Source organism: Schistocerca piceifrons, chromosome 3, assembly GCF_021461385.2.
Source record: "Schistocerca piceifrons isolate TAMUIC-IGC-003096 chromosome 3, iqSchPice1.1, whole genome shotgun sequence".
Classification (NCBI taxonomy): Eukaryota; Metazoa; Arthropoda; class Insecta; order Orthoptera; family Acrididae; genus Schistocerca; species Schistocerca piceifrons.
The window spans coordinates 191,023,029-191,048,955 of record NC_060140.1 but is presented as its reverse complement, the minus strand read 5'-3'; the positions used below and the strand labels follow the sequence as shown (position 1 = coordinate 191,048,955).

The following is a 25,927-nucleotide window of genomic DNA, read 5'->3' as shown; positions in this document are numbered from 1 at the left end:
TCGCAAAGCGGATAAAGTGGTCCAACTAAAACATTCATATTTCTTTGCGTGCTACACGAGTATGTAATAAAAAATGGGGGTTCCTATTAAAAAAAAACGCAGTTGATATCCGTTTGACCTATGGCAGCGCCATCTAGGGGGCCAACCATAGCGCCATCTGGTTTCCCCCTTCAAGCTAGACGAGTTTCGTTCTTTGTAGTTTTTTTCGTTTGATGCTTATTTCGTGAGATGTTTGGCCCGGTCACTATCAATAGACTACCCTGTATAACCGCATCGGCGTGTGCGCTACTTTGCGTATACGCTGCAGCAACGCCTTCAGACGGAAACTTTTTGATCTCCCCTTATAGCCTCCTTCTGGTAGAAGATGAAATGTATTAAAAAAGAGATTTAGGAGTCTCATGTGTCGTCGGTCACACTATACTACCTGTTGAGTAAATCACCGACTTTACAGAATACACAAACTACACTGAGCGACACAGAGATAAACGTACACGCTGTAGGCTTGCATTCATATTTTTCCCAGGCATATATTGTCCCAGAGTCCTGCCAAAATTAATAATTGTCCACCAGCTCCGGCCAATGTTTTCGGAAGGCCGTGCTTGGTTGTAGGGCTAATGTCATCACTAGCAATCCTCTTTCCCTATTTCCGCAGATGGGGTCTGGCTAAAAGGATTGAAAAATGGGTAGGTTGACATCTCAAACAACTCTCTTGGTATTGAGATTGGAAATGGCAAATAAGAAAATAGCCGGTTAATTTAGTTGCCTTCCTAGCTTGCAAATTTAGTTGTTTCTCACAGTCAATTTCAACAAAGTATAAGATAAATAACTAATGGATTTACAAAGTTCCTGCCCATGTTGGGCAAAATTCTTCTGCCTGACTCATGTAATACTATCACCGTCAGAGGGTGGTACGGGACTACAAGTCCCACCGCCTCACCTCCAAAGTGAATTGCAGTGACGGAGTCACTGCCCTGTGGAAATTTACTGCCTCACCAACACAGTTAGACCGCAATAGACCGGTGATGCTGTATTGTAACATATCACCCCGGACTACAAGTCCCTCAAAGTTCCGGGATTTACAAGCTAAATCTACTTTCGTAATGTCTGTTAAACATACTGTATGTACGAATTGTATAATTAGATAAATGTTTTGTCAGACATAACGATGGTCCGATAATAGGCAACAACGTTACACAGCTCTTATCTTAGTTTACAAACGTAGCGCGAGTAGTCGACAATTTTTTATTCCATTACCGACCAGAAGCGAGTAGAAATACGAATGATTTCTGCGCTCCATAAGACGGAAAAACAAAGGAAAAAAAATACACGTGCGTGGTAATCAAAAACATAGCTTTTGATTTTACCACCACCGAGATGAGGAAGAACTCATGGTACTGGGATGCAAATACGAGCTTTCGATTCGCATCCGGTCGAGAAACACGTCAGATACACCAGACATCGGAGTTCTCAGCAGAGAGAAAACTACGGTGGACAAATTATTGCCCGAAAACTTTCGAATGCATATGCACTCATACAAAGCAGAACCGTCACACTTGCCTCCACCACAACCAGCACACTACGCTAAATGCAGTTACCAGCATCCGACCGAAAAATGCTCAAAAACGCCAAAATGTGCAAGATGCGCCGGAAACCACTTCGCAAGCGAGTGCAACACAAAAAACGATAGAGGAAAATGCGCAAACCGTGAGGGCTACCACCGTCGAGTGGACCTCAAATGTCCGAAAAGGCCGCTAGCATCACCGATCCTGAAAACAACCCAGTCAAATGTGTAGACAGACCAACACATAGCGACCCACAAGAGACTCGAAACGATCAGTTCGTCAAAACCGACGACTTGATATGGACAATTACAAACGCCATCGGATAGTAAGACTATGGTAGTGGAAGTGATGAAAAAAATCTCAAAAACATTCTTCAGCAGAAAACTGGAAACAGTGCCAGTAGGCAATAAACACCTCCAAAGCATGAAAAGTCCAACAGAAACTCACAACACCTGCAGGTCGAGGACGTAACCGAAACGCCAACCCACAACAAGAAACAATCCCCTACACCAGAAGAACGAGCCGAAAACTCAGCCACATCTATCAAGGAACCAGTCACCCAAGCTTCCGAAACATTTAATCCCCCCATTCAAGCAGATGTAACCAGCCGCCAAGGAAGCGTCCACTCAAAACCCGAAACCTTCACACCTTTAAAAAGACAGGAAGGAAAATAGAAGGCGCAACCATCCCGGTCGAAGCGTTCGAGGACGATATAAATATAGGCTTCGTCAACGCCGACGTCTTTAGAACAAAGCTCCCAATGCCAGAGCACCTAGTAAACAAAGAGAAACTTACCGTACGAGGACGACAAACTTTCCCCTATGCATACACGATTTCGTTACCCACGAACTAGAAGCAACTCCAGTACCTCGCAGCACTCCTAAAGGTGCGCTGTGGTCTTCCACAATAAAGGAACACCAGCCATCGGACTCTATCTACCGCCACACTTCTCCAGAATCCAGGCAATTCACCGAGAACTACAAACACACGCTCATACACTGACACACTTAATAACTATACACATTCCACTTGGACACGGTATTTCGACTGACTACCTGCCTCACACCAGATCACTGCGCGACCTCAGTGGAAGGTCGGAAACATTTGGTGATTTGATTACTAATAGAAACTGCGCAATACTCACAGTACGCCTGGAGGAGGAAGAGAATGGAATGCCATACAAGAAAGCGACCTGTGTAAACCATCTGGGAACGTCTAACCTCGACCATTTCATTTGCGCTAGATGGATGTATGCACAGCTCAGCCTACCATGGGCAGCATAATAACTGATCATCTGCCACCAATAACACGAACTCACCTAAAGAAATCTCCAAAAACTGACAAAAGCAGGAGGTTCGTCATTGAGATCAAAGACCTAAACATCCAAAAATATGAGGAAGAGCTACTCAAAAGCCTACCGCCGGCCAAAGAAATCCCAAATACTGAAGAACTAGAAAAACACAAAGAAAACACCATACAGGCAATAATCAAAGGAACGAGAGATAAGGCACCAACTAGAAGCATCAAAGCAAACGCGAAACGAATACTAAGAAAGAGTACTGAATACCATAAAGGAAAAAAGAGGCATGTACAGATTATTTAAACACACTGCGAAATGCGAATATAAAACAGAGTGGAACAGACTAAACAACCTATTCAAACAACTGAAGGGTTTCAGAGCCAACAGATGGACTGAAATTAGCGAAAATGTGGTCCGCAAGCAAACCAACAAATACTGGCACACTTTCTCTGGTCCCTTTAATCCCCCAAACCAACCAACCAACTGGCACACTTTCTGAAAAGTAACAGGAGTTCACTACAAAACCGATCCTCCCCTATACCACGAAGGAAACATTAACTGGTTCTAAGCGCGCAGTCCGGAACCGTGCGACTGCTACGGTCGCAGGTTCGAATCCTGCCTCGGGCATGGATGTGTGTAATGTCCTTAGGTTAGTTAGGTTTAAGTAGTTCTAAGTTCTAGGGGACTAATGACCACAGCAGTTGAGTCCCATACTGCTCAGCGCCATTTGAACCATTTGAAACATTAACTGATCATGAACGAAAAGCAGTTATATTTACGGAAGTACTTAACAATATCCACAGCTTTCCAACAGACGCTAATTTTGACAAAACACATGAAGAAAAAGTTAAACAAGACCTCAAAACACACCAGCAAACTATCATTACATCAACAGAAATCGAAGCTGCTCTCACAGCCGAAATAACAAACGCAGAAGTTGAAGAAACGCCTCCCGAACGGGCCATGAGGGCCCAACGTTACCGACCGGCCGCTGTGTCATCCTCAGCCCATAGCCGTCACTGGATGCGGATATGGAGGGGCATGTGGTCAGCACACCGCTCCCCCGGCCGTGTGTCAGTTTCCGAGACCGGAGCCGCTACTTCTCAATCAAGCAGCTCCTCAGTTTGCCCCACAAGGGCCGAGTGCACCCCAACAGCGCTCGGCAGACCTGATGGTCATCCATCCAAGTGCTAGCCCAGTTTATTAAGCTTTAAGATCTTTGTTTTTTTTTTAATTTATTCAAGTTGTGGTATTATGTCGCTGTGTAACTTTGGGTTGGAAGTACATAGTGTTACTAGTCCTTTGAGATATGATTAAACAAGAACGATTGTTTCCGATTGATTATTCACCGTGCCTGCTATCTATGATTTTGGTTGCGGACGCAAACACAATTCTTATTCGTGTTTATGTAATTCGATTAAAGTGAAGATTTGTATATTGCATCAGTAAGAGGACAAATGTCCGAGTTGAAGTTTATAATGCCTGTTCTGAGTCAAATTAAAATTGTAAAACAATCACAAGTTTTTCCATCACCAGTGATTCCGGGCTTACTATTTCCTTTAAATAGCTGTGGTGAAATTGTAATTTTTGATTTTCTAAAGAATTGAGTAGTACCACGGTTGAATGGGGACTACTGTGTTGTCAGCAGGAATGCAGTAAGAGCAAAATGTGTCGGCTAGGATAGCTCAGTGACTTTGGATGTGGACTAGTTGGTAGATGTCACATGTGGAACAAATCCATCAGGGATATTTCAGTCCTTCTAAGGTTGCCCAATGAGACTGTGAAGTGGAAATGTGAAGGAATAACCACAACTAAAGCAATACTAGACGGGTCCCATGTGTCGACGGACATCCACTGTAGAGCATTATGGAAGTTGGTTGTAAAAGATCACATCAAACTGGCTGAAATGATAACTCGTGAGTTCCAAAGTGCCACCAGTAGACCAGCTCGCACAATAACTGCGCATAGAGAGTTAAAAACAATGGGGTACAATGGTCGAGCGCTTCTCATAAGGCACACGTTTCTATGGCCGGTGCTAAGCAACGCTTGAGGTAGTGTAATAAGAGGCGCCAGTGGACAGTGGATGACTGGAAACGAGTGATTTGGAGTCATGAATCACACAGTACCCTGTGACAATCCGTTGCAAGGGTTTGAATTTGGCGAATGCATGGAACCCGTTACCTGCCAGCATGTGCAGTGCCAACTAGGGCTGTTAATGTTTTTAAAAATATCGGACATTTAAAAAAAATATCATTATAGTCTCTCGGTATATCTAGAAAAGTACGAATATATCGATATATCGACGGAGAAAATATCGACGTACTGGCCGATAAAAATTTCCGCTACACAATGTTAATGTACTCCCGGTTTTAGAACTGTATACTTAATATAGATTTATTATTACACTACCGGCCATTAAAATTGCTACACCACGACGATGACGTGCTACAGACGCGAAATTTAACCGTCAGGTTTGATATACAAATGATTAGCTTTTCAGAGCATTCACACAGGTATGGAGCTGGTGGCGACACCTACAACATGCTGACATGAGGAAAGTTTCCAACCGATTTCTGATACACAAACAGCAGTTCACCGGCGTTGCCTGGTGAAATGTTGTTGTGATACCTCGTGTAAGGAGGGGAAATGCGTACAATCACGTTTCCGACTTTGATAAACGTCGTATTGTAGCCTATCGCGATTGCGGTTTATCGTATCGCGACATTACTGCTCGTGTTGGTCGAGATCCAATGACTGTTAGCAGAATATGGAATCGGTGGTTTCAGGGGGGTAATACGGAACGCCGTACTGGATCCCAAGGGCCTCTTACCCGAACAGTCGAGATGACAGGCATCTTATCCGCATGGCTGTAACGGATCGTGCAGCCACGTCTCGATCCCTGAGTTAACAGATGGGGACGTTTGCAAGACAACAACCATCTGCAGGAACAGTTCGATGACGTTTGCAGCAGCATGGACTATCAGCTCTGAGACCATGGCTGCGGTTAATCTTGACGCTGCATCACAGACAGGAGCGCCTGCGATGGTGTACTCAATGACGAACCTGGGTGCACGAATGGCAAAACTTCATTTTTTCGGTTGTATCCAGGTTCTGTTTACAGCACGATGATGGTCGCATCCGTGTTTGGCGACATCGCGGTGAACACATGTTGGAAGCGTGTATTCGTCATCGCCATACTGGCGTATCACCCGCCGTGATGGTATGGGGTGCCATTGGTTACGCGTCTCGGTCACCTCTTGTTCGGATTGACGGCACTTTGAATAGTGGACGTTACATTTCAGGTGTGTTACGACCCGTGGCTCTACCCTTCATTCGATCCCTGAGAAACTCTACATTTCAGCAGGATAATGCACGACCGCATGTTGCAGGTCCTGTACGGGCCTTTCTGGATACAGAAAATGTTTGACTGCTGCCCTGTCCGGCACATTCTCCAGATCTATCACCAATTGAAAACGTCTGCTCAATGGTGGTCGAGCAACTGGCTCGTCACATACGCCAGTCACTACTCTTGATGAACTGTGGGGCCGGCCCCGGAGGTCTCGCGGTTAAGTCGCTCAGTCCGGAGCCGCGCGACTGCTACGGTCGCAGGTTCGAATCCTGCCTCGGGCATGGATGTGTGTGATGTCCTTAGATTAGTTAGGTTTAAGTAGTTCTAAGTTCTAGGGGACTAATGACCACAGAAGTTAAGTCCCATAGTGCTCAGAGCCATTTGAACCATTTTTGATGAACTGTGGTATCGTGTTGAAACTGTATGGGCAGCTGTACCTGTACACACCATCCAAGCTCTGTTTGACTCAATGCCCAGGCGTATCAAGTCCGTTATTACGGCCAGAGGTGGTTGTTCTGGGTACTGATTTCTCAGGATCTGAGCCGTGGCGGCTCGGGTTTGATCTATCGAACGTACCGCGTATAATATTATCGCTGTATCCCGGAGGAAAAAGAGAAGTGGTGCCCCTTCGTGGAGGAAGTCGGCGAGGTACCTGTGACAGTGGAGTAGTTGGATTTTGGGGGGCGAGCAGAAACAGTGAGATAGGCAGTAGTGCGCGGAGCGCGAAGCCGTGTCTGCCGACGCGGTGTGTGGTGGCAAGAGGAAAGTTTGCCACGTTACCTGATTGTGTTTGGGCGTTTGCAGCGGACTTGGTGGGTAGAGGTGCCGATGCTGTCGGGAACATGCTGCTTCCTTGTTTATGATGGATTTACTGTTTGCTTCTAGTGACTAAATTCTCGTCTCTATGGCTCTGTGACTGATATGATGCCATTGCGAGCATAGTTGGTTTGGGTATAAGCAGCATTTTGTTCGCAGTGTCCATCGTTCTGGCGATTACTGAGTGTGGTTGCCGTTGTGGTGTATTTATTGAGCAGTGTGCTTTGGACGCTTGACCTTACTATTAGGAGTCCATTGCGTAAGGCCTCGTTTATCCTGTGAGGACTTGTGTTCTGCATTTAAAAACTTAGTTGTTGTCAGTGTCTGAATTGCTCAAATGCATTCATACTTCTCTGCTTAAGTGTTATTGTTTTACGCCCCGCCGGCCGGTGTGGCCGTGCGGTTCTAGGCGCTTCAGTCTGGAACCGCGTGACCGCTACGATCGCAGGTTCGAATCCTGCCTCAGGCATGGATGTGTGTGGTGTCCTTAGGTTAGTTAGGGTTAAGTAGTTCTAAGTTCTAGGGACTGATGACCACAGATGTTAAGTCCCGTCGTGCTCTGAGCCATTTCTTTTACTCCCCTCTGAATGGGAAAATGATAAAGGGCCTTACTATTACTGACCTTGTGTGCCACTGACTTGGTTGTGTTTTTCAGCCACGTAATTTGTGCGTTTATTGTAACGAACCGATGTCTGTTTCTGATTAATGTTTCCTGTGACATTGAGTGTTAATCTTGTAACGAACACTGTTTTAGATATTTTAATCAGTGTGTTGCAGGACAAATCCTGTTTGTGCCTCGCAAGTGGAGAGCGGAGGCGGTTTATTGGCCATGATGATGTGTTGGTAGATCCATTTCACGAGTCCAGGCCAGTCACCCGGAGATTTGGAAGTTGTATGTTGTGTTAAGTTAATACTCCTTATTTTTAGCGTAGTGCGCTCATGCAGGAAGTTTATGTGTTTTTGCGCAGATTGCGGGGTATGTTTAGATGACTCTGAATTCAGTGTGTTATGTAGTGCCCTCTGAGGTGCTGGAAGTAGCGGATAGACAGCTGTTTTGGACACGTTGTATGTGCAAATAATTTATGTCCTTGTTATGTTGGTGAGTTGATTGCCCTTTGTGTCACAGATGGTGCTAATTTCGTTAATTTTGCCGCCGGTCTTCGCAGAGGCTGCGGGAGGAACCGACCCACTGTGGCAAACAGTTACGTAGCCGCGCCCGCCCACCGTAGCGGGCGTTGTTTACTAGCCCGGCGCCGTCCTGTACTTGGTGGCGGGGGCGTGTTGACTGGTTTCTTACGGCTTGCAGTCTGGGAAACCGTGCCTTTGGTGTACACGTGGAAGACTCATGTTTTGCTTCCAGTCCCTCGGAGTGGCTCTATGTGGGTAATAACGTCTAATGTTGTTGTTGGTGGTGGCTCAGGCCGAAAGTGGTTCATTTGCTAAACAGAAGGTGCATTTCTTTCCCATAATTCTGTAAACATGTTTAGGTGGTTGTGTTTTTTTTTAAGTCAATTGAATTGTTGTTCAGAGGTTACTATGTATGGCCATTAACTTATGCAGACATTTAATAGCAAGGAAGTGTATGGAATTCTGACTTCAAGTTGTGTTGATTATGTGGGGAAATTGCCTTGAACAGACATTTAATTAATTAGTAAACAACTGAATGCTATTTGTGAGTGGAAGTTTATTGTGTTCCTAAACATATTAACGATTATTTTTAGTAGTTCACTTATGGAGTTAGGCGATTTACAAGGCCTGTTGTGTTGTTTCCTTTTAAAGGTATTATAAATGTTATTAATAAAGAAGTGTGTTATAAAAAAATGTACAGTGAATGAAGTCCCTCAAATCCATTTGGTCCACACCTTCCGTCATTCTCCCTAGGGTGGTATTAACAAACCGTGAAAGCCCATTTCAGGATCTATGCACCCAAATTGCGTGAAAATGTAATCACATGTCAGGTGTAGTATAATATATTTGTCCAATGAATACCCTTTATCGTCTGCATTTCTTCTTGGTGTAGCAATTTTAATGGCCAGTAGCGTAGATATTCTGTACATAAACAAGCTAGCAGCCTGCTTATTCTCCTTAGAGAAAGAATTGAAAGGAAACGATGCACGTTCACGCTTGGTGATAGCCACTTGGCTAACAATGGTAACTGTTAGTGCCACAATAAAAGGTGTCCTATAGGCCAGTCGTTCGGTTTCGTCATCGAATTTGTCCAGAACACTTCATTCGACTTCCATGTTTTTCCACTTCTCCAAACGCCATCGACCTAGCTGTTGTAGTGTCAATATCGTTTGGTGAATTTAAACGTTGCAGTTTCTGTTGGTAGCGGCGAGCACCGGTTACGTCAGCATTTCTCCTCAGACGTCTCCGCCCACCGCAAAGAACTATCTTGTCATTCAGATTTTTGTGTTTCATTTTCAGGAACTGATTCTGAAGAGCGCCCATGTGAAGAAATAGAACGCTAGTTGCGTTAAAAATTGTTTCTTAACGCGACTGGTGTGCTATTTCTTCACATTGGAAATATTGTTATGCCATTCGCATCGCCACCCACCAGCGCAACCAGAATTCTTCTTTGTGCCACCTATACTTGCTTCACACAGTCAAAGAGAAAAAATGAAATGATAGTACGGCATTGTTCGCCGGGATTTCTTATTTGGGTTCGGCTGCCAAGTGCAAGTCTTATTTCATTCGGCGCCACATTAGGCGACTTGCGGCCGGTGATGAGGATGAAATGATTCCGAGGACAACACAACACCCAGTCCACGAGCGGAGAAAATCTCCGACCTGGCAGGGAATCGAGCTCAGGCCCAGTGCATGGGAGGCAAGCACGTTACCATCCAGCTAAGCAGGCGGTCAGTCAAAGAGAAGTCTGGACTTGACGAGAGTTCAAAAAGTAGTACGACTCCTTCATTCAGTGAAAATAAAAAATGCAATTTCAAAAGAACGGTTTGAAATATTTACCAAAAGTTGCAAAAAAATATAAAATAAAACTATCTGCTCTCGATATTATCGTTCCGATATCGATACATCGATATATTGGGGGAAAATATGTCGCCAATATATGTTGATATTTTTTGGAAATGTATCGATGTATCGATACAACGCTAGTGCCAACAATGAAGTACAGAGGAGATGGTGTTACAGTATTGGGGCGTTTCCCGGGATTGGCCTATGGTCCCCTTATTGTACTTAAGAAAACGCTATGTGCGGAGCATATGAACACATTTTATACCCTGGTGTACTATGTACAGTAGAGGAACGGCTCTGAGGCAATGGCTGATAGTATCAACGTGGCATTGTACCCTGCCACACATCATATTGCATTGCCCATAGCATTGCAGAAATGTACTGGCCTGTCCACAGTCCGGCTTGAAGCCAATCGAACACCTTGGGGATGTTTTAGAACCCAACGTCCAACATCACTACCTTATCTCGTTTCCGCTCTTGAGGAAGAACGGGTTGCCATTCCCCCACGGACGTTTCATACGCGTCGCTGAAAGTGTCTGCAGCGTTCAGGCCCTCATAAAAGCGAAGGGTGGACACACTCAATATTAATGCCCACTAATATGTATTATGAGATAGTGTACGAGCACGGCAACAGAAAATTTTGCGGAGTGGTAGGGAAGAGATACTTCTATGTGGGAGACTTTGCTGCTCGACGTGGTGTAAGGCACTTCTACAGCTTCTGAGATATAACTCAAGACTTTGTCTCTGAGCTTGATGACGATCAGTAGGCGTTACTGTTGACGCAAACCTTTCCCAATTGGTTGTAGTCACATACGGTCTAACTGTTGTCCTCACGAAAGTTGTACAATGGTCACCACCCAAGAAATGCTTCGTTATCAAATCGCACAAAAGTGTATTTATCAAGGTGTTTGCATGCCCACCATGTAAATGAAGTTCAGTACAACACTCCTATACGAAACCTGTCTACCATTGTGCTATTTGTCTCAAAGTAACACCTTGGAGAAGTGACCCTGAGATCTCCTTTTTAAGACAATAGTCCTATTATTGTTTCTTTATTTAAACTGTGACATATGATGGAAAGATAATATGTAAGAACAAATTTTGAAGTTGATTACTGCAATAATCTAACTGTCATCCAGACAGACAGATTTTGTGCAAATAAAACGAGTATAATGTCTCTATTTACAAATCTGCTTTTGGCACACGTAATCTTTTTATTTGTTATGAATTTCAAAACCCACATTGTAGTGCAGTTACTTCACTATTAATAAATATTTATTTTAAACCATCATTGCCGGCCGGAGTGGCCGAGCGGTTCTAAGCGCTACAGTCTGGAACCGCGCGACCGCTACGGTCGCAGGTTCGAATCCTGCCTCGAGCATGGATGTGTGTGATGTCAGGTTAGTTAGGTTTAAGTAGTTCTAAGTTCTAGGGGACTGATGACCTCAGCAGTTAAGTCCCATAGTGCTCAGAGCCATTTGAACCATTTTTTTTAAACCATCATTATGATGTGGAAGTCTGGAACTCCAAATTGTAATAAATTCTTTGTTGGACCATGAGAAGAAACCTAACTATTCTCGTGTATCTCCATCATTAAAGCCAGGTTGTTCCAGCTCGATTACCTGCCCAGAGAGAAGTGGGCAGGGATAGACAAATAGCTAACGCAAGGGCAGTCCTGCAATCGGCCCATAGCGTACGCTATCGTACAGCACTAGACGAGCACACACAGCCAGGAGGGCGTAGCAGCTAGCGCATGCGCAGAACGAGTGTTGCACCAGGGGGCAGTGTGGAACAGCCTGATAAGGGACTTTAGAGATCTAGAAAAAACCAGTGGGATATGAATACACTGTGAGAACAAAACTGTGGTGGGACAACACAGAAATATCAGCTATACACAGTACACCAATATGGGACTCCTTTGGGTGCCTGCAACAGTCTGTTTGGGAAAGGATACATTGTATAGTTTTCCTGACTGTGTGTTGCATGCATCTTACAGAGATTTTTCACATCATAAGCAAGTAGGATGGCACAGTAAAGACATATGGATGACATTACATATCGCCAGTAATTGGCACGCAATATGCCAGCCAAGGTCATCAAGAGGTATACCAGTAGCTGAGAGTCATCCAAGCTGTCAGTTGACAGATGTGAAGGAGATTGCAGAACATTAACAGAAGCACAGACAAGACTGAATGTGTGATACGACCAAGTAAAATTCGTTTTATCTTGCTTTAAGTGCCTGAAGATGTTCAACCATCAAGGGGAATACCTTCCACGAAACCCCGCATAAGCATCTGGGTACCTCCTTTCAAATTTGATTTAGGCTTGGGAAAACCTTGAGCATTGAGGTAACCATCCTTCCGACGTGTTGGGTTGAAGATACTACTTTGATAGAACACTGTGTTTTGCCGTGTGAAGAAGTCCATAACTGCCTGCTGCACATCCTCATGAGACAGGAATCATAGACCCTTCAAGGCCTTTTCTCACGGACTGAAGGGGTGACAGTCGCATGGGGCGAGGTCAGGACTACAGGGTGGGTGCTCAAGTGTCTCCAACTTGTTCATAATGGATTAGGCTAGCCTCCCAGACCGACCAGCGTCTTGTGTAGAACTGCAACCAGCATGGAACTTGGCACACCATTCCACAATGGTGATTTTCGACAAATATGCTGTCGCATACACATTCTTCGTTCTCCTTGCTTGTCCTTCGGCAGCCAAGAAAAGAACAGCATCACAATGGCCCGTTTAGGACGCATTTGGTAATAATGTCACGGTAGTTGATGTTTCTGCATTTACTGTAAGCACTTCGGAAAAACACGAATGCCACTCGAATCCCTTTCCTACAAGTCGGTGCTTATATACACACTCGGGAGTCTCATTTTGATCATCCCTCATGAATCTGGCCGGCTAGACAGGGATCTGAACTGTTGTCTTCCCAAATACAAGTAAAGTATCAAACACTGCATCATGACTATAGGCCCGACATGGCTGATCGCCAGAAGGCAGACACCCAGCAAAGGGAAGCATTACGACAAGCCATTCTGGATGGCCTAACACATTGTGGAGTATTGCATCTTATATTTCCATACGAGGGCTTCATGTGTTAAGTATGCTCCTCTAATGGACATATACAACATGTACCGCTTAAGGCTCCAATTCGTTTTTAAATGCAGTCTGTGTTTCTATCGGCGTGTCCAGTGTCACGGTGTTTGCAGAGCACCATTTTCGAGACGCATTTGTTAGACGACAGGACATCTGGCACTCCCACACATGTCAGTTAAGACCCAACATGCCAGTCCGTCTTCCATTATTATGTTTGATTCTGTATATACGCAAACTGCTTTTAATATGCGATGGTCATACTTCGTTAGGCGAGTCAGTGATCGGACGCTCTGTACCGGCAAAGCCGGCCGCGGTGGTCTAGCGGTTCTGGCGCTGCACTCCGGAACCGCGGGACTGCTACGGTCGCAGGTTCGAATCCTGCCTCGGGCATGGGTGTGTGTGATGTCCTTAGGTTAGTTAGGTTTAAGTAGTTCTAAGTTCTAGGGGACTTATGACCAAAGATGTTGAGTCCCATAGTGCTCAGAGCCATTTGAACCATTTTTTGTACCGGCAAGTATGGGAAGTAACTTGTACGGGTGACATCATTTTTTAAATAATTTCTTCTTCCAACCTGCGATCTCTGTGGAGGTTTCAGATGCCAGCTTTGCGAGTGGCCGGCGAGGAGAGAAGGCTGGCGGATTCCCAGAAATGAGGCCCGGCCTACACAATAGCCGCTTCGGCCCAGCTGCCCAGCGATGAATAGATTGGGTTCAGGCGAGGTTACCAACCGTAGGACCGTCGCCTGCTGTTCGCACTCAGATGTTACCAATTGGAGGTTAGTGGACGCCCGGGACACGTCCTACGGCGGCGAACGCTGTTGCCAAAGGGATATACACTCCTGGAAATGGAAAAAAGAACACATTGACACCGGTGTGTCAGACCCACCATACTTGCTCCGGACACTGCGAGAGGGCTGTACAAGCAATGATCACACGCACGGCACAGCGGACACACCAGGAACCGTGGTGTTGGCCGTCGAATGGCGCTAGCTGCGCAGCATTTGTGCACCGCCGCCGTCAGTGTCAGCCAGTTTGCCGTGGCATACGGAGCTCCATCGCAGTCTTTAACACTGGTAGCATGCCGTGACAGCGTGGACGTGAACCGTATGTGCAGCTGACGGACTTTGAGCGAGGGCGTATAGTGGGCATGCAGGAGGCCGGGTGGACGTACCGCCGAATTGCTCAACACGTGGGGCGTGAGGTCTCCACAGTACATCGATGTTGTCGCCAGTGGTCGGCGGAAGGTGCACGTGCCCGTCGACCAGGGATCGGACCGCAGCGACGCACAGATGCACGCCAAGACCGTAGGATCCTACGCAGTGCCGTAGGGGACCTCACCGCCACTTCCCAGCAAATTAGGGACACTGTTGCTCCTGGGGTATCGGCGAGGACCATTCGCAACCGTCTCCATGAAGCTGGGCTACGGTCCCGCACACCGTTAGGCCGTCTTCCGCTCACGCCCCAACATCGTGCAGCCCGCCTCCAGTGGTGTCGCGACAGGCGTGAATGGAGGGACGAATGGAGACGTGTCGTCTTCAGCGATGAGAGTCGCTTCTGCCTTGGTGCCAATGATGGTCGTATGCGTGTTTGGCGCCGTGCAGGTGAGCGCCACAACCAGGACTGCATACGACCGAGGCACACAGGGCCAACACCCGGCATCATGGTGTGGGGAGCGCTCTCCTACACTGGCCGTACACCACTAGTGATCGTCGAGGGGACACTGAATAGTGCACGGTACATCCAAACCGTCATCGAACCCATCGTTCTACCATTCCTAGACCGGCAAGGGAACTTGCTATTCCAACAGGACAACGCACGTCCGCATGTATCCCGTGCCACCCAACGTGCTCTAGAATGTGTAAGTCAACTACCCTGGCCAGCAAGATCTCCGGATCTGTCCCCCATTGAGCATGTTTGGGACTGGATGAAGCGTCGTCTCACGCGGTCTGCACGTCCAGCACGAACGCTGGTCCAACTGAGGCGCCAGGTGGAAATGGCATGGCAAGCCGTTCCACAGGACTACATCCAGCATCTCTACGATCGTCTCCATGGGAGAATAGCAGCCTGCATTGCTGCGAAAGGTGGATATACACTGTACTAGTGCCGACATTGTGCATGCTCTGTTGCCTGTGTCTATGTGCCTGTGGTTCTGTCAGTGTGATCATGTGATGTATCTGACCCCAGGAATGTGTCAATAAAGTTTCCCCTTCCTGGGACAATGAATTCACGGTGTTCTTATTTCAATTTCCAGGAGTGTATTTCGAGAGAGAGGCATGTGACATTGTCTGCTGGGGTGTCGTGGAAGCGGGAATCCGTCTCGACAGGGGGTGCGCCACTATGGTGTTTTGCATACATCCTGTAATTCGCACAGTCTGTTGGTGTCACACGCCCGAGAACTTCCTGTGCAGACATTTCGCGGAGGCTGATATTGGAAGGCCGACTCTTACGTCAGCTCATGATTACGGCCGCCCTGGAGATTGGCGGGAAGAGCTGTCATTGGCGGTTATGGAGATGTAATTTTGTAGTGGGAAATTTGCAATTTTTTTAATAGCCACAACTGTCGAAAAAAGTGTTGTCGGACCGCCACTGGCTGGTCACTAGCACAACGGGGCAGAAGCTCTAGCGGAGCTGTGGCGAAGGAAACAGAAGAGACACGTCCTGATCGTCGCAGGAGTCAGTCGTTGCTTGTTGTGCTGTACTTCGTCGGAGAGCAGTTTCTTAAAGTCTTATCAGTTCGATCACCTGGACAAATGGAGTTTCGCAGTGGAGCTCTCTACCTCAGATATCACCAGCCTTATCGCAGAGCACCCGGCCACGACTTGCAGCCGTCGTCTAGAGGCCGAAACTTTCTGTTTGAGGTAACACACCCTGCTCCGGTTAACAGCGAATCCGTTAATCGATTTCAAGCCCCAACGCAATAGCCTTCTTTAGAACGGATGTACTTAGCACCACTTCCTTTTCATTGACGATAGGGTGGAAAAGTGTTTGATCGCTGACACGTTAGCTTAGATTACAATTAATTTGGATCTTATCGCGGCCCCAGTCACATATAGAAACCTCACGTCAGTTTGTTCAGATAGGTCCCATACTGGATTTTACTAGTGCCTGTATCTATTTTTTGTTGTCAATAACTCATGGCGTTTATGATTCTTAACAGCTCATATTTGAATTTCATGCTCGTGTTTGTCTTTGAGACAATAAATCTCATTGTAATACTTTAGGTCAAAAATTTCTATGTTGAACTAACATTTCAAAATGGTTCTGAGCACTATGGGAGATATCTGTTTGCTTTATTGATGTCTGTTCATAGAAACGATGGTAAGATATTAATAAATCGTTTAATACAACAGAAAAATATCAAACAGATCTTTCCTTCTCTGTCAGCGACTGCAATTAAGGACAATGAGACTTTGCATGTACAAGGAACGCTGGGGAGAACATATCTTCTTTTTTGCAGATCTCAGTCAACACAGTAACTACATCAATTGCAAAGATTATATTTCAGAAAGATAATAATAGCATAAATATTCGAAAATAATATGGAAACTCCGATAATGGATGGCTCTGCACTATAGGCAGTTAAGAAGAAATTGCTTCATTTCACTTACTTAAAAAAAAGTGTTTCAAATGGCTCTGAGCACTAGAACTTAGAACTACTTAAACCCAGCTAACCTAAGGACATCACACACATCCATGCCCGATGCAGGATTCGAACCTGCGACCGTAGCGGTCGCGCGATTCCAGACTGAAGCGCCTAGAACCGCTCTGCCACACAGGCCGGAAACCAACAATTCCCTTGCAACCCCACCCAACATTATTTTCGAGGGGAATAATAATAAATTTCTTGTTTTAAGTTTACGTGAAGTTTAGCCGGCTTATGATGGGTTGCACTGTGGCCAAAGCAATTCAACATCTTTCCTTGTGTATACTTAATGTGCAGTCTCATGAGTGTGGTATACATCAGAGCTTCACTCTGGTCTTAATATGCATGTCAGTTAGGACACCTACACGCAACCGTAGGATATCTTCCGCATTCCTATAGTGACTATGCAGATTTCCCTAAGTGCACTTTTTGAAGATGCATGGAGAAGCAAGAGATTCTTCAGATTTTTTCTTTTGCTTTGTACAATTAGGGATGGATGACACAGTGCATTAATTCAGAACTAATACAACCTCTCTGTACCTGCCGATCGAACAGCCTCCGAGCTTTCACTTGTTCGAACTTATTCTCAACCCGTAAGTTTGTGATTTTTAGCCAATTGTGTGTGAGCCACAGCGTAGGAAGACATGTGCATCATTCAATAAGAACGCAAGGGAGCAGCTGAGAGAAAGAGGAAAATGAAATGTTAGACAGGAAACACAAAGAACCAGATAAATGCGTTGTGAAATAGAAGTATCTATGGCATGGAATAGGGTAGAAACCAACTACGTGAATTTATAAATATAGCATAAACAGCATGATACGACAAGTAACTATTTACAGAAAGATCACACATGCTTTAAGTACGTGAAATGGTTACAGAGCATATGAAGGAAATGTAATAGTGGAAGTATTTTTGTTACTTGGGTCGACTTTACGAAAAAGACAATTTCTTTCTCTTTGCCCAATATTGTTTCAACGCAGTTGTGGTATTGTTAGATGAAGCGATACATGTCTGGGCGAAAAGGAACACAGCGGTATCTATCATAAATGAGTGGAATTAGAGTTACAAATCATATTTGTTATAGTGAAAGATATATTAAAGAATGGCGAAGGAGAAGTCCCAGGGACTGAGAACTCCACCTCCTAGGGGTGGGGTGGGTGGCAACTTTAAAATTTCAAATGGAAACCTCCATTTTTTATTGCAGAATCCGATTCTACATAAAAAAACTACGTACAGTCCGTCTTAAACATTTGTTTTGATTCTTGGTAGTTGGCGCTGTAATTCAAGAAAATCCATGTTCTCATTTTTGCCCGAAAAATGGTTACGGATAACAAAAAATACTTATTTACTTCTTAAATTTTGATTCGCTAAAATTAAAACTCTCCCTCTCTCCCCATAGGGTGGGGTCTGAGAGAGAGGAATTAGAGTTTTACAAATGTTGACTCAGAACTTATCCGAATCTGCGGAAAAAATTAATATTTGGGTCAACATTTCTAAAACTCTAATTCCTCTCCCTCAAACCCCACCATATGGGGAGAAAGGGAGAGTTTTAGTTTTAGCGAATCAAAATTTAAGAAGTAAATAAGTATTTTTTGCTATCCGTAACCATTTTCCACGCAAAAATGAAAACATGGATTTTCTTGAATTACAGCGCCAACTACCCAGAATCAAAACAAATGTTTAAGACAAAATGTACGTAGCTTCTTATGTTGAATCGGATTCTGCAATAAAAAATGGGAGTTCCCATTTGAAAATTTAAAGTTGTCTCCCACCGCACCTCCAGGGGGCTTGTGTGGCGGGCTAATTTTAGCTCCAGAAGGTGTCCCCCTCGAAAATAATCAACTTTGGATTCTATACATTTTTTCGTGTGAAGCTTATTGTCGAGTTATTCTGGTCTGTCAACTTAAACTTTACACCCTGTATATTGCCTGAAATAGCAGCAGAATGTTATATACCTCTTCAAAGCCTGGAGAAATTTAAAAGGAAACAGAGTAAGCACTTGTTTTATTATTTTGAACAAAATACTGTTGGTATACGACATCTCTAGTGGTGAGCATAGGAAAATGGTGAAATGTAAAAAGAATGGGAAATGACTGACGTTAGTGTTGAGTGTATACAATCTGGAGTTGCAATGCTGACTGATCACAATACTGGTTACATTTAAGTGCAATTTAAGTTGAACAGAACAACGAGAACTTTGTGAAGCCTTGTGCCATTGGACAACGTTATGTTACTTACTCAAGGATGGATCTACGCAAAAATTTACATATTCTTGCTCTTTGAGGCCACATATTCCGTAAATTTGTGTACTGTTTTTACAGTTTTAAAATTATGTTAGTGGAATTACTTTGATTTTATGGGAATGAAAGATTTATCCTGGGTAATTGAACTTTGGACTAAACAAGTAACTGGCAGCGACAGGTAATGACATAATGATCAGTGACTAAATGCTAAATGGAAATGACATTCCTGCAGACTGCGTACGTTATCTTACAATGAAAGCATATAAAACAAGACATCTTAAAATAGCAAGAGACAAAGGTGTCTCCGATAGACGAACTAAACAGTCCAGTCGATGAAAACTGCCTAACCATAATAGTTTAAAAGTTTCTCTATGATCAGAAAATACGAAAAGTGAATGTAGAGACTCACGATGTTGTTGAAGATAAACATAATTTTTCAAATCAGTTCAAGGTGTTCGCTACAGAGGAGGCGACTATTTATTTAACAATGGAATTCTATGGGAAAGTCAAGCACCAATTGACATTAAAACAAGAACTTTAAAACAATAATGAGTAGCATTATTGTACGTCGATCGGAAGTTTGTACGGATAAATACCAACTAAACTGAAATACACTAGTGTCAGAGATGAATTTCTGGAAACCTTCGACAGTGAAATTAAGAAAAGAAAAAAAACCAAGAAAGGAAATAGCACTCCGTCTTCAGGCCACAAGTGGCCCATCGGGACCATCCGATCGCCCCGTCATCCTCAGTTGAGGATGTGGATAGGAGGGGCGTGTGGTCAGTACACCGCTCTCCCGGTCGTTATGATGGTTTTCTTTGACCAGAGCCGCTACTATGCGGTCGAGTAGCTCCTCAATTGGCATCACGAGGCTGAGTGCACTCCGATAAATGGCAACAGCGCACGGCGGCCTGGATGGTCACCCATCCAAGCGCCGGCCACGCCCGACAGCGGTCAACTTCGGTGATCTCAGGGGAACCGGTGTATCCACTGCTGCAAGGCCATTGCCAAGAAAGGAAATAGAGTCAGACAAAATGTTAAAAATTCAATTGCTGTTTTTCTTCATCAGAAATAACTATAATAGTATGGGAGGACCATAAGAATGCCCATAATACGATCATCTAATACACTAAAAAAAAAAGGAGCACCACGAAGGAGTTATCCGAATGGGAGGTAAATCGGTAAATGTGATGCACATGCAGAAACAGACACCACCTCTGGCACTTATGCAAGCTGTTATTCGGTTTGGTATTTAACGACAGAGTTGTTGGATGTCCTCCTGAAAGATGTCGTGCCAAATTCTGTCCAGTTAGCGGCTTATATAGTCGAAATCCCGAGCTGGTTGGAGGGCTCTGCACGTAGTGCTCCAAACGTTCTCAACTGGGGGACATTCGGCGACCTTGGTGGCCAAGGCAGGGTTTGGCAAGCACGAAGACAAGCAGTAGAAACTCTCACCACGTGCAGGTGGAAATGCAAGCCCTTGATGGCTTATCACAAAGGACAACAAAACGGTGCGTACAATATCGCCTACTTTACGCTGTACCGCAAGGATTTTTGCTGCGAGTTGAAATGGCACCCCAGAACATCACCCCTGCTTTTCGAGCTGTATGGTGGGAGACACTCACTTCGGTATCCCAACACTGTCCTGAGCGTCTGTAGGCTCGTATCTGGCCTGGAATCTCATTAACTGGAGTAGTATTGTCTTCAGTAATGAGTCATTGTGCTTCGAATTGAGCTTCGATGACCAGCAAAGACGTTTTTGGAGACCCCCCAGACTGAGGGGTGAGGGGGAGGCACTAACCTGTTGCCCGTCATGCGGTCCGATAACCAGAAGTGATGGTTTGGGGTACCATTTATTTTCGTAGCAGGACCCCTTTTGGTTGTCGTATGTGGTACCCTTGCAGCTCGGAGGTACGTCGACGATATTCTACACCCCGTTTTATTGCTCTTTATCGCAATCCATTCTGGGCTTTTATTTCAGCAAGATAATGTCCTTCCACACAGGGTGAGAGTTTCTGTTGTCTGTCTTCGTGCTCGCCAAACCGTGCCTTGACCAGAAAGATGGCCGGATCTCTGATCTGGAGAGTTATGGGCAGAGCCCTCCAACAAACTCGGGATTCCGACTATCTAACGCGCCAATTGAACAGAATCTGGTACAGTATCCCTCAGAAGGATATTCAACAACTCTATCAATCAATGGCAAGTCGAATAACTGCTCGCATAAGGGTCAGAAATGGACCAACGCGATATTGACTCACTCGTTTGTTAAGCTCTTTCTCTTGAAAAACTCCTCCCGAGCAGATCATGAAGACCCAACCGAACCGACCGGCCGCCGTGTCATCTTCAGCCCACAGGCGGCACTGGATGCGGATATGGAGGGGCATGTGGTCAGCACACTGCTCTCCTGGCCATATTTCAGTTTCCGAGACCGGAGCCGCTACTTCTCAATCGAGTAGCTCCTCAGTTTGCCTCACAAGGGCTGAGTGCACCACGCTTGCCAACAGCGCTCGGCAGAAAGGGTGGTCACCCATCCAAGTACTAGCCCAGCCCGACAGCGCTTAACTTCGGAGATCTGACGGGAATCGGCGTTACCATTGCGGCAAGGCCGTTTGCTTTCTCTTGAATGAATCTTTCGATTTTTCTGAAACTGTAATCATTTGTTTGTCTGTAAATGTACATAACCGATATCCGTACCATTCGGATAATTCTTCGTGGTGTGTGGTTTTTTTTTTTTTCTTATAGTGTTGCATCCAGGAAACTCAGTCAGCAATGAGTATAAATAATGTTCTTGAAGAGCTACGGGGTAACAAAGCAGAACAGAGAAAAAGAATTAGAAACACACTGTAATTATTAATTATGGTAAAATGTGTAATCATAAGTTACACACAAAGTTGATTGTCTCGATTACCCAAAAGAATTTTTTATCCAGGGCTAAAATAAAAAATATGTCAAGGAAATGTTGTTTAGGTATCAGCGGATATTAACGAGCGTGATTGTCTTTCTTGTAATTTTGTTCGTTTCGAAGATATGAACAGCAGTACGTCTTTTTTAAATACCACCGTATATTATTCATTAGGTAAATCCACTTCCTCGCCTCAAAACCTGTTCGTAAACGCATCACATTGTACCAAAAAAAAAAAAAAAGATGGCTCTTAGCAGCTGAGGTCATCAGTCCCCTAGACTTAGAACAGCGCGGTTCCGGACTGAAGCGCCTAGAACCGCTCGGCCACAGTGGCCGGCCCATGTTGTACCATTAACGTAAGCATGACTTTATTAAAAATGTAACACTGCATTGACTTCGACTCTCCATTAGCAACAGACAGTGCAGATTAGTGTAAACGGTTGCTGGAGTTGGTAGTAAACAAATAGAAACGTAAATATAATGCACACGGAGAATTCAGTCAACCGTCTTCTGCTGAAGATTTGAGAGGAGACTGTACACTAACGAAGGTAAGATAGGAATGCTATTTATCCATGCAGAATGGGAGTTAGCAGAACAGTATTTCGAATAAATTTTCTTATTTTCAATACGGGTACATATACTGTAGTATCCTACTACTTTTAAACGTTACTGTTCTGCTAGCAAATGTTTTGCATACATGAATAGCATTTCAACCTAGCCTTCGTTGGTGTACATTGTACTCACGAAAACCTTCAACTAGAGACGGTTGACTAAATGACTGGTGTGTATTATTCTTGTCTTTCCATTGGCTTACTCACAGCTGCTGCAAGTGAATGAGTTACACTACTCCTCGCATCTACACTGTGTGCTGGTCTAGGGGAGCCAAAGTCAATTTTGGGGTACATATTTTGATAACATAATGTTTACGTGATATGTACACTGTGGTACTTCCCTTGAGGGGAAGAAATGGACTGTCTGTTACAAAAATGTAGGACGCTATTTAATAATGACGTACTGTTTTTCATATCTTCATAACGAAACAATGTTATAGCAAAGACAATCATGCTGGTTAATGTCTCTTTGGTAGCTCAATAACATTTTCTTGGTACATTTTTTGTTTTGCTTCTGGATAAAAAATTGCACTGCCGGAAAAAATGCAACATCCTAAAGAACTGCGTTCCGTGGAACCAGGGCATAATATACACTTACCGCCGGCCGGTGTGGCCGTGCGGTTCTAGGGGCTTCAGTCTGGAACAGCGTGACCGCTACGGTCGCAGGTTCGAATCCTGCCTCGGGCAAGGATGTGTGTAATGTCCTTAGGTTAGTTAGGTTTAAGTAGTTCTAAGTGACTGATGACCACAGATGTTAAGTCGCATAGTGCTCACAGCCATTTGAACCATTTTTTATACACTTACTGAAGAGCTGTATTCGTAGTTTTAGTGATTCATTTGTCACGCCAATCGGCGATGAGATGGCGCTCAGGAGGTCCGCCTGCGGCTCCACTGTTTTGACTATGTAGGCAGTAACTGTGCTGACTTTAGATCAAATGGTTCAAATGGCTCTGAGCACTATGGGACTTAACATCTTAGGTCATCAGTCCCCTAGACTTAGAACTATATAAACCTAACTAACATAAGGACATCAAACACATCGATGCCCGAGGCAGGATTCGAACCTGCGACCGTAGCAGCAGCGCGGTTCCGGACTGAAGCGCTTAAAACTGCTCGGTCACAGCGGCCGGCGCTGACTTTAAAGGTGAACAAGCTTTCCAATATTCATTAAGGGTACAACCATGCCCCACCGACGAGTACGTATTCATATTGAACAGCTTCAACCGTTTGAACGCGGTCGCATTGTGATCCTGCGGGATGTTGGACAGCCGTATCGACGGATTGCTACACATTTTTGGCACAATATATAGGTGGTGTGTCGCTCCTTTCAACGATGGTCTGTGGATCATCACCACAACTGTAGACCAGGTTCTGGATATCCGCGTAGTACAGACAACGTCAAGATTGATGCATTGTTCAAGCAGTGGCGACCGATCGAACATCATCCAGGGACGAAATGCGGGCACACATTGCACATGTTGTGTTACCAGGGACCAATGGGAACCGCCTGCTTGTAGCAGGATTAAGTTCATGTGTACCTCTGACCAGGCTACTACCGATACCACGACACTGCCAAGCATGACTACTCTGGAGACTGGAATGAGGTTCTGTTGTATTCAGGGATGAGGGTGCGTTCTGTCTGTGTGTGAGTGATGGTCGTACAAGTGTATGGCACAGACCTTGTGAACTGCCCGTTCCAGAGAGCGTCCGCCACAACATGCTAGTCCCATTCCAGCCTTCATGATGTGGGGAGGATGGGAGCCATCTGTTACAACTCACGGTCAAATTTGGTGTTTCTGCAAGATAACGTAACATGGATGAGGCTGTTATCGTCGTGCTAGTGCCATTTCTTCGACAGGAAGGTTATGCGATTTTTCAGCAGGATAATGCAAGTCTATGTACAGTCGTGGACAAAACGAGCGAGACCCCTTGCCTGTTCGTTATGCTGATCCGCACAGCTTTAAAGTCTGCTACACAGCATAACAGGCAAGGCGACGAAGTGCTACCAACATACTACGCACAGGTGTGAAATTGAAACACCATCCGAACTTTGTCAGACTGTTTTCAATCATGTATAAGGCTATATTAATGCTGATTAGTGTGTTTAACACAACACGTAAATATAAGATAGAAATAAAAGAAGAAACGCTAATTAGTATGAACTGCACTAATAAAAATGAATTTCAAGTTATCGAGATAACGCAACTGTTCTAGTAAGACATAGTACCCCAGATCGTTATGAATTAGCAAAATATTTTGCGCATTCGGCCGCGAAACGGATTGTGTCAACTTTCAGACTAGTCATAGTGGATTACCGTTGCTGACCTACCATGAAAGTGTGCAAATTTAGCAATGCGTGAAGATTCATAACGAAATTCAGTTAAAAATCAATCAGTGCCACACGAAAGTCAATTCAATTATTCACAGAAGCGGAAAAAGGAAGGCAGTAACAAGTATGAAATTCTACAAGAGTTTCATATTAACATCCACAGGGTGCCAGTACAGAATAAATGTAGCAACAAAACGTATTGGGGGAGCGAGAATTTCTTAAAATTGCTTTATTGATAGTCTATCTGCCTCCGTCGAGATTAGAACCGAAAACAAACGAGACCCCCCTTGCAATAGCAAACACCTTTCACTACGCTAGCACACAACCCAGGCAACCAGCCCTCTATTATTACCTCAGACAAGAAAAAACCGGCAATTTCGCAATGAAAATGGCAAAATGATCTGCAGTTTCTGTTGCATAGAGCTTTCTGGACTCTAAAATATGAATTTTCTACCTTCATGTCACCGCTTATGTGACAAACATTCGGGATGTTTATCGAAATAACAAAATACTGTTATTAGCGAGTAACGGCAACGGGTTCTACACAACGCTGGTGACTACTTTGAAGGACAGTAACAGGTGCAAACATGTAACTCTTTTGTATCGGTTGTGAACAAATAGTTGCCACTATTTAAGTTCCAACCCTCGTATAGTCTTACATATGATTGAAAACAGTCTGACAATTTTGGATAGTTCGTCAATTTCACGCCTGTGCATGGTATGTTGGTAGCACATCGTCGCCTTGCCTGTTATACTGTGCAGCAGACTTAAAAGCTGTGCGGATCAGCATAACGAAAAGGCGAGGGATCTCGCTCGTTTTGTCCACGACTGTACATCTGCAGTGATGCAACGTGTTCCTCGTAGTGGCAACCTCTGTCCTGGCCAGCAAGATCACTAGATCTTTCTCCAACCTAATGCGTATGGAACGTGATGAAGAGGAAACTTACTCGGTTTTCAGGTCCTGCAAGAAACAATGCCGAAATGTAGCAAAAAGCACAAGACGCTTGAGATAGTCTATCGCAGTATGCTGCTCTATGCCTTTACGGCAGTTTACGTGTGAGAATACGTATGTTGCAGCCAGAGGGAGGTATGCTGCGT

General features: G+C 44.7%; 1 protein-coding gene across 1 annotated transcript in view; it reads right to left on the bottom strand.

The window, feature by feature from the left end:
- The window catches only part of LOC124788507 (GTP-binding protein Rhes), a 677,045-nt gene that overhangs the window by 98,838 nt on the left and 552,280 nt on the right, over positions 1 to 25,927 (bottom strand). The window lies entirely within an intron of this gene.